Genomic DNA, 8,137 nt, shown 5'->3' with positions numbered 1-8,137 from the left:
ATTGCTATTTTGTAATTTTTTTTCATACACTGGACGCATCGGATTTTAAAGGTGCAATCCACAATGCCTCCACTAGATGGTGCTACGCTCCTTCCATTCAACTCGAAAGGCATTCGTTCAACTCGAGAGGCGTTCAAGACCGCCTCTGAAAAACGTAAATTGACTATTACTGTACTTAAATGAAACTATGAAAATTGAAAATAATGCATCAAAACAGACAATCAAGCGAGGAAATCACAAAATAAATTATTTATCCCCCCTACAGAAGATATTTTGTGATTTCCTCGCTTGATTTTCTTCGTAGTTTCATTGAAGTAATCATTAATTTAAGTTTTTCGGAGGCGGCCATGAACGCCCTTCGAGTGGAACGGAAGAAGAGAAGGCACGGAGACGGACAAAGACGTACAGTACCTGTATTTGTTGAGACCGTGAAAACCATTAATAAAGTCTGCGTTTCCAAAAAATAAAAATTAAAACCACAGCTCTCCTTTTTTTCAACAAATACAGGTGCGTCTTCCGTCTCCGTGCCTTCTCTTCTTCCGTTCAACTCGAGAGGTGTTCTTGACCGCCTCCGAAAAACGCAGTGGCATTTCCTTGATGATAGCACCAACAGAACGATCAGATGTCAGTAGTAGTTATTTATTCCTTTGTTGTGTACAGTGATCCCTCGCTACTTCGCGGTTCGTTTATCGCGGGTTCAGTGTATCACGGATTTTTTCAAATATGTACATTTACATATACATGGAGTACAGTACTGTATATGTTGCTCTGTGACTCGCTGTTGTTTTGCAGCTTCTCGCGGACCGTTTGCGGACTTAAAAAAAATATACCTGTATATATATATATATATATATATAATTTTTTTTTAACCTGTTTGTTAATTGGACGCTACTTCGCGGATTTTCGTTTATCGCGGGTGGTTTTGGTCCCCATTAACCGCGATAAACGAGGGATTACTGTATTCACAAATGATGAAATCACAATATAAATTCTGTAGGGGGGGCCTCTAGAATTTATTTTGTGATATCCTCGCTTGCTTTTCAGTTGTGATGTATCATTTTAAATTTTCGTAGTTTCATTGAAGTAGTCGTTCGTTTACGTTTTTCGGAGGCGGCCTTGAACGTCTCTCGAGTCGAAATGAAGAAGAGAAGGCACAGAGACGGACAAAGACGTACCTGCATTTGTTGAGACTTTAAAAAAAAAACAACACCACAGCTCTCCTTTTTTCGGATCCGCAACAAAAAACTTATTTAATAAAGCAGCGATACAGTTCACTGAACCAACAGCAAGTTATAACATTGAAAGCATATCTCCAGCTAGGAGCCATCTTGGGGTTGACATATTTCCGTAATGACCATACACAAGATGCACTGGATTTTAGGGGGCTCGGTGAGCTTTTAAGAAAATGGAAGACTTTTTGGTGCGCCCTATAGTGCGGAAAATACGGTGTGTGTGTGTATGTGTGTGTGTGTGTATATATATATATATATATATATATATATATATATATATATATATATATATTAGAGCTGTCAGTTTAGCGCGTTATTATCGGCATTAATTTAAATTAATTTTTTTTCCGCAAGATTAAAGCAGCACACGTCACAACGGATGTTACATTGCTCTATAAATAAACCAGAAACAAAACAACAAGCATGCCGCACAGGTCCACGCACATGTCTGTTTTGCCAGCCACGGTAGCGCGAGACACTGAAAACGGATACTTAAAGAGTTTATGAATGGAAAGTTTACTTTTAAAAAGTTGCCAGATAGTTCCACTGACAAAACCAAAGTTACCTGGATGTTTTGCAGTAGTAAACTGAGCTATCATCATAGCACGTCGAGTCTGAAATACCACTTCATGGCCAAGCACACAGCTGATGTGAGTACTCCGCCCCCTCGTCTAAGACAGACAGCTATGGATCATTTCAAAGCGAAGAAAATGGATAACATGACGAAGAACAAATTTGCTGAAGCCAGAGCTAAATGTATGGCTACTGCATGCAAGCCTGTCAACATTGTCCACAGCCAGACTCACGCTGAAATCATTCGCATTGCGTCGAACGACTCCACTACGGATTGCCAGCGAGAGCCTCCATTACAAGCTATGAACAGAAATTGTACGTAGCAGAGAAGGTGAAGGTACACCAAGCGGGAGAGACACTGTTTCGGGAGAGAAATAAGAGACTAGGTTGATGAGCCTCCGGTGAATAAAGAGCAGGCATTCTGTTGAGTTCGATGTATGCCACTCACGATTGTTACTTGTTTGGAACTATTTTGTGTGGAAGGTTACCGTGTTCCGCGTCCATATAAATAATGGGGGTGGAGCTTCTCTGTGTTCGTCTGACAGCGACGGTGCGCTGAGGCACATCGAGAGTTCAGCGGTGCAGTGGTAGTGACCTAGCGACTACATTGAAAGTAAAATGTCTCCAGTGTTGTCATCGAACCAAGTGTAGTCATCCGAAATGATGTCCACACAAAACCATAGAGAGACTTCCGCGCCAGAAGGACCAACAGAATCAACATAGCCTGACTGCTGTGTTCAGAGCAAATTTGAGAAAAACGAATTATGCAACCATGGCTTAAATCTACTATAGGCTGAGTACTAGTTTACCTTAGATGTGCACTTCATAATTTTATATTGCTCTGTTTTGATTCCATAAAAAGAGCTGTTCGAGCAGCTGTTGTGTGACAGAATATTTTTTTCACTGTTGTTGATGGACAGTCATATTGTGTGAGAGTTTATGTGTGAATAACTGCTCCAAGTAAAAAATGTTCATGTAAAATTGAAAATCGAAATTGTTATTCAGTAAATATTTGCATTTTGCACATAGAAAACTGATTCACAATTCCATGTTGATGAGAGCATTAAAATGGGGAAAAATAGGACAAAAAAATCAAAGGAAATTCAGAAACGATAAAAATGTGTGAGTAATCACGATTAATTTTCAGTCAATTTGAGTTAATTATGACAGTTGCGTTTTAAATTCGATTAAATATTTTAATCGTTTGACAGCTCTAATATATACTGTATATATATAGACAGACAAACTGTTCCAGGGTTTGCTTTCTGGACCTGGATTTGACACTTCAGTCAGATCAGAGGATTTGCATTTTGGCCGTCGACATGTTCTCTAAAACTGTGAAGATCACCCCGATCGATTGAGACATACACACCAACTCGTGCACATGAACCCGCACATATTCCATGCCGTTGCAATCTTCGTAGAAGGCAGACTTTGTCTAACAATCTAAAGTTTATTTGCGTAATATCACAATTGAGTGTTTTAGTTTTCTGCATTTCCAATCACAGAAAATAATTGGCTGAGGAAATGTTGGAAAGGCAAGAAAAGAAGATGTAAAAGTTTGAGAGATGTAGCCAGATGACTACAAACAGCTTCAGCAGCCAGGCCTCTGGGTGGCCCACACATTTACTCTTACTTTCTCAGTGACAAAGAGAACACACATCCACCACACTCAGAATCTCTCTTCACTGTTGCGTCTCTGTCCAGACCTCAGTACTACAATTCAACAACTGAGGAGTGAGGGACAGATGTGAACATGAGGAAGTGGTGGTGTGTGCGTGTGTGGTGGGGGGGTTGTTTGTGGTGAAGGTTGTCCCCCGCACAAAATCTGACTCAAATTAGTTCTGAAGAAAATATTTCCTCTTCCACGCTTGCTGTAACCATCACAAGAAAATATGACCACCAGTGAGGTCATTTGGAGGTGCTCCAGTGTGTCAAAACAGTCTTGGGTAGAAGAGGGAGGTCTGGGGAGGTCAGAGGAGATTGCTCTGTTGACACTGATTGTGTTTTTTTTGGCGAATTGACTGTCCCATCTCGGTTTTAGCAATTTACTGTGAGAGAATACAAACATTTATTTTTGGATTATCTAAAAATACCTTTTCCCAGTTAAGCAAACCTATCGGATAAATCCTGTCATTTATTGGCATACGTTATAGTTTTTTAATCCAATATGTGAAGTGCACAATTCCCACAAAAACAATCAGAGTCGACGTCTGCTAAAGTTTAGACATTTGTCACCTGTGAAATCACTGAGCAAGAGTCCGTAATTAACTCATTGAATACCACCCCTTTTCACTGGAGCAACCCCCTCAATCCCTCACATTTTACTGAATTTTGACTGATTTGCAAGGCCCACAGAATTTTCTGTTCTATGGCTATATATACATGCAACCTGTCAAAAGAAAGGTGAGACTCTCTTCTTTCAGCAGAAAAAAAGTTTGTTTCTAGCTTTCTCCGTTCGTTGGCAATCAGCATTAGAAAACTGCTAAGTTTGATGGAAAAGGCCGATTTTCTGCAGAAATCCAGAGAAAATGAGCTTTTTGTAAAAGCATGCATTTCAAGCATCATTTCAAGTTTTACACTATTTTTTGCTTTTGTGGCAGCTCAAACACCTCAATAATGTGTTCCTCCTACAAAAGAACATTACAAATAATGTTTTTGTTGCAAAATAATTTATTTGCACACAACAAAACTATTGAACTATGAACAAAAGTGCAGCTGTGGAGAAGATGGTTTTTGGCTTCCATCCAGTTTGTCACCACATCGATTCATCCCACCACGTCCAGATGCACGACCTATAAATTATAGAAACATAAAAAGTTGCAAATATATCTTGCTGCTGAGTGAGGTACAATAATTTTATTTACCTTTCTTTCCACCACCAAAGCGAGGAGTCGTCATCTTTTGGCTTCTGGTTGGACAATCTGTAATTTATAGAAGTATGTACAATTACCATTCTTTTATTTTTCTATTTTTTTATTGTTGCTTTCCACTTACATTTCAACATCTCTCACACACACACACATACATGCTCGCACACTGCTATTTACACCATTCATTCCACGTTGCTCAGCATCCAATTTGAAATGAAATGGAATAGGAATTTAACACCAAATGTGGACCAAATGTGTCCTGTTTTTTTTTTTGTTTGTTTTTTGAAAACCTATGGCGACATGCAAGTCAGCGCATATTTTCATCCACATCTACGAGACGCATCAACCGTACATAAATGATGAGTGTTACTGGCAACTTCATTGTATAGCGGGGAATGTAGCGGTGCATAAAAGTGACTGAGGAGGCATAAGAAGTGATGAAGTTTTGAATGGGAACTTGCAAGCTAGTCAGCAGTTACCTCCTCGTTCCAGCGGCTCTGGCGAGGACTCTCAGCTGCTTTCCGTTATGTCCGAAGGCACATATTCGTCCGACATCGGGATCCAAATCGCTCTCCAATTCATCGTTTTCGCCGTCGTCTTTACGAGACGATTCCAACGAATCGCTGACGTGTGCCCGGCGTCGGCCATGCGAAGCAATGCAGCCTCTTTGCCGTCATCGCTGGAAGTCACCGGGGAGACGATTTGTGGGCGACGTGGGGCATCGGGAGGCACAAAATGCTCTGCCAAGCGATGATCGCTGACGTGGAGCAAGTTCATCTTCATCAGATGAACTCGAAACTCGGCGTGAGCTATGCGGGCTGCGTGTAGCACGCCATGTTTGTGCAGGCCGACATTCGTTTGACGGGTGCCGCTTTCGATTAGTGACCGAAGCGTCATTTTCTCTTCCACACAAACACCATCTCCTTTGTTGTTTTGTTTCGAGGACGCTTTTATAACGAAAAAAAAAATCATTTTTAGTTAGTTATTTCCTTTTCTCCATCGTTTCTAGTTGCCAATGTTCCAATCCACTATCCACATACGCCCCTCCTTCACTGTACGCCTTCTGCGGCATGATCCTGGTTGATTTTTGCACCACTGCCACCCGATGGCCATTGTTTTGCTATTTAACATTTCCGTCAAGCCTAATCCTGTGGTGAGAAGTTGCATCGGACTCTCTTGCACCCTCCCCCATGAAAACACGTGATTGACGTATTAATACGTCAAGGGGAGGGAACAGCTATGCGCAAATTGACGTATTTATACGTCAAAGGGTGTAAATGAGTTAAGAATCCTAGGATGCAAAAATGAGGTTAAGTTGCATTCAGATCTCGTGCAGTGATAGGTTGCCGAATTAGTATGATTTAGTCTATAATCACGCTTGTAAACTCAAAACACGTTTATGTCAAATCATCATTCCCCATTGAAATGAATGGAAATCCCATTAATGCGTTTTGGCCGACCATCTCGTAACCTCAGGCACTGGGTGAGTGCACATAGATGCTGGCTACATTTCAACATAACACCATTTTTGTGATGCATTGATTTGAATCATTATAATTCAAGAAATCATTTTATACGAAAAAATTCATAAGGCTCCTTTATTTTTTTAAATTCAGGCTTGAATGTTATTTTCAATAAAGTCGTATTAGTTTTTCACTCGTGCACGTCATCTCCAGTCGGTGCCAGACATTTACATCAAGCATACAACAATAATCGATGATCAACATCGATCATGGCGGTGAAGAAGGAGAAGGATTTTTAAGACAAAGCAATGCGATAATTTCTGTGGAAACACTTTGGATTTTGCAAGAAACAAGATTGTCTTGAGAAGACGGTTGCCGTGTACAGCCTTTGCAAATGCAGAGTGAAATATAACGGGAACACGACTATTTGTCACGTCTCGGACGTCGCCATGGCATCACAAACAGCAACAAATCCTTCATGAATCAACAGTGGCAGCAGCTGTGCAAGGTAGTGGCACAGACCAAAAAGGTGTTGCCGCCTTTTTTTTCTTCCTACAACTTGTTCATAAATCTCCTCCAGTTCAAAGAATTGCTTATTATTGCTGCGCAAGCAGAGAAGTGTCTTGCTGCTAGCATTATTTTTGAAAACGTCTAGAAAATACATTTGGAGTTGCGTGCCTGGTACAGTATGCACGTAAAAGAAGTTAGCGAGCTCTTGGTGTGAGTGATTGGAAATCAAACAAAACACCGTGACGCACCAGTCTCGATGAGCAGCAGGTGCGGTACAAATTAAAAGTACGAACAGAGGAAATTTTTATCTGTCTTTTTAGGCAATATGATTAAGCATTCTGGACAGAGAGCTTCTCTTGCACACATGCTGGCTTGGTATAAAATATACTGTATATGCCAATGTTTGCGGCTTTTTTGCATTTGAGTTGACCCAGTGTTTTCAACCAGTATAAACAGGGAGATTCAAAAATACAAGCTCCAGTTTTTAGCTGCCATAAGACAAAGTGGTCACAAAAAGTATTTAGTCAGCCACCGGTTATGCAGAGGTCTAAACTTATCATCATAGGCACACTTCAATTGTGAGAGACAGAATGTAAAAAAAAATATATATATATATATATATACTGTATATAGATAGATAGATAGATAGATAGATAGATAGATAGATAGATAGATAGATAGATAGATAGATAGATAGATAGATAGATAGATAGATAGATAGATTCTCTCTCTCTCTCTCTCTCTCTCTGTAAGTATATAAAAAAAATAAGTTCATAGTCCATAGAAAACGAAGACCCTTTTTATACATGCTTTATGAGACAACAATCAAGAATCCGACAGGTGTATGAACAAGGTGCAAGAAAGAGAGACTTTACAGTGGGTCCAGTGAGACATAAATACGCATGAGTAAATCTCTCTGCCTGGTAACAAACAGTGTGTGTGAGTGAGTGTGTGTGTGTGTGTGTGTGTGTGTGTGTGTGTGTGTGTGTGTGTGTGTGTGTGTGTGTGTGAGCGCACGCGTGTGTGTGCGCGTGTGCGTGCGTGTGTGTGTGCATGTCTGCTCCCAGCCGGCGACTGGAGACATAGGACGTTGGTAACGGAGCTCTCAGGAAAAGGATCATCACCATCTAAATACACACCCAACCACCCACAAAGATGTTGACATCCATCTAGTGTTGAAGTGGACACAAGGATGATAACAACAACTAGGAACAACACCACCCAATATTCCCATCTTAGATGCAATGAACACCAAGCGCTGAATCAAATCATCTTGAACCGCCCACTTTTATAGCTCACACCGAAACCTTGTGAACCCCCAAGATGCATGCACGCACGCGCGCGCACACACACACACGAACAGCTGTTCACTATCATTATCCCTTTAACCATCTATGTCAGCCCCAACCCCCACAATGTACCCCATTTCTCCCCGAACTACTCATGAAAACAACAGCCCCGCCCTCTCCATTTCAGTCACCTCCGC

At 40.9% G+C, this 8,137-nt stretch overlaps 1 protein-coding gene and 1 long non-coding RNA gene across 2 annotated transcripts in view; both read right to left on the bottom strand.

The window, feature by feature from the left end:
* The window catches only part of mrpl23 (mitochondrial ribosomal protein L23), a 63,624-nt gene that overhangs the window by 15,281 nt on the left and 40,206 nt on the right, over positions 1-8,137 (bottom strand). The gene's annotated exons all lie outside the window — the stretch shown is intronic.
* LOC147205884 (uncharacterized) lies at positions 4,462-7,217 on the bottom strand. Its single transcript, XR_015100710.1, has 3 exons — positions 5,158-7,217; positions 4,673-4,729; positions 4,462-4,600 (listed from the first exon to the last, which is right to left on the bottom strand). It is a non-coding gene; the product is annotated as an uncharacterized LOC147205884 (long non-coding RNA).

Source organism: Hippocampus guttulatus, chromosome 4 (assembly GCF_054856545.1).
Source record: "Hippocampus guttulatus isolate MCC_2025c chromosome 4, RoL_Hgut_1.0, whole genome shotgun sequence".
Classification (NCBI taxonomy): Eukaryota; Metazoa; Chordata; class Actinopteri; order Syngnathiformes; family Syngnathidae; genus Hippocampus; species Hippocampus guttulatus.
The sequence above is the reverse complement of the archived record's forward strand: the minus strand, read 5'-3'. Positions and strand labels throughout refer to the sequence as shown.